At 45.1% G+C, this 1,793-nt stretch overlaps 1 non-coding gene across 1 annotated transcript; it reads right to left on the minus strand.

Moving 5' to 3' along the window:
* Positions 1–471: 471 nt before the first annotated feature.
* On the minus strand, positions 472–545 carry TRNAM-CAU (transfer RNA methionine (anticodon CAU)). Its single transcript has one exon. It is a non-coding gene; the product is annotated as a tRNA-Met (tRNA).
* Between the last annotated feature and the right edge of the window lie 1,248 nt (positions 546–1,793).

Raw genomic sequence — 1,793 nt, forward strand, 5'->3', positions numbered from 1 at the left:
CCTTACCATGGCGGTACTCTACCACTGAGTTAAAAGGGCTTACCGATGATGACATTGATGAGGTGTATGAAACACAGTATGTCGGAAACAGAACTATTCTGTTTCCCGTTTCTCAAATCATTATCCTGTCACTATTCTCTCAATCTTACCAGGGGGGGGGGATTAAAAACTGCTGATACTAAAACTAGGTGGGGTAAGGTCTCTGGAACTAGCGGAAATGGTTGAGTCCTCCTTTCCACCCCCTACTTACCCGATTGAATGGATCCCGATAGAGAATCGGGAGATTCACCTGGGAAGGAGAAAAAGGAGAATGAGGGGGGAAAATTTGGGATTATCCGGTTTATGTTGTGGATGAATACCCGCCGGTACGTGGTCAAATAGTTGGAATAAAAATACGGGAACAGGGTGGACTATTGCTTTATCCCCCTATCACCTATTGCTTTATCACCCTATCACCAAGTTAATTTTCGTTTGCGGAGACGGGATTCGAACCCGTGACCTCAAGGTTATGAGCCTTGCGAGCTACCAAGCTGCTCTACCCCGCGTGGTTGATTCCCTCGCTGTAATTATTATACAGTCTTCAAATAATTACATTGAACACGAGGGAATCTTGTGAATTTATGGAGATCGATTCTCCAACAATTCGTGTGGGAAAACCAATATTTATCTACCAACTCGATTTTATTACTCCAGGCAGCAAACAAGCGTGTGCCATTTCGCGTGGTACGTGTCTGGATGAACCAAAGTCTCGATAATTGGATCTGGGGCGTCCGGTTAGGGAGCATCGGTTACGAAGACGGGTGGGTGCACTGTTACGTGGTGGAGATTGGAACGCCTCAGAAACCTCTAATTTTTCTTGTATTGATAAACCCCCCCTCATTCTCTGTTTCAGGGATTGACGTATGAGATAATATTTCCTCACCAGTTTTTGTTTCTTCTTCTCTTTCTCAATGAGACTCCTCTTTGCCGTAATTTCCTAGTCGGCGATATTGGAATGTTATTATAGAATGGATGGAATTTGGGATAGAGTCCAATTGAAGTGCTATGATTTGCCACCCATCCGTGCTATCTATCCATCAGAGACAGATTTTAATCGTGGATAAGTTGGGCTTACCACTGGCTCGAATGCCAAAGGTAAGCCCAATGCGATACATGCTTTTAGCTTTTATTGAGGCGAAACACAGAGCTACCCAAATTTACCCGATGTGGATGCTATTGAGAAAGCTGCATAGGTAAATATATAACCTACGGAGAAGTGGGCTAGTCCCACTAATCGTGCTTGAACGATAGAAAGAGCGACTGGTTTGTCTTTCCAGCGAATCAGATTGGCCAAAGGTGTGCGTTCATGAGCCCGAGCCAGAGTTTCAATAAGTTCTTGCCAATAACCGCGCCAGGAGATGGGAAACGTGAATCCAGTAGCCCGAACGAGATGTCCAAACGAAAACATCCATGCCCAGACGGATAAACTGTTCATACCGAAAGGATTGTAACCGTTAATGAGTTGTGAAGAATTCAGCCGTAGATAATCCCTCAACCATCCCATCAAGTAAGTAGAGGATTCATTGAATTGAGCTACATTTCCCTGCCACAGGGTAATATGCTTCCGGTGCCAGTAAAAGGTGACCCATCCAATTGTATTCGACATCCGGAAAACTGCCAGATAAAATGCATCCCAGGCCGAGATGTCACAGGTACCACCTCTACCTGGACCGTCGCAAGGAAAACTATAACCAAATTCTTTCTTATCCGGCATCAGCTTGGAGCCGCGCGCATCTAATGCACCCTTCACTAGA

The sequence above is a fragment of the Dipteris shenzhenensis genome, unplaced genomic scaffold, assembly GCF_047967505.1.
Source record: "Dipteris shenzhenensis isolate YYH24624 ecotype China unplaced genomic scaffold, Dip_SZ_1.0 scaf0340, whole genome shotgun sequence".
Taxonomy (NCBI): Eukaryota; Viridiplantae; Streptophyta; class Polypodiopsida; order Gleicheniales; family Dipteridaceae; genus Dipteris; species Dipteris shenzhenensis.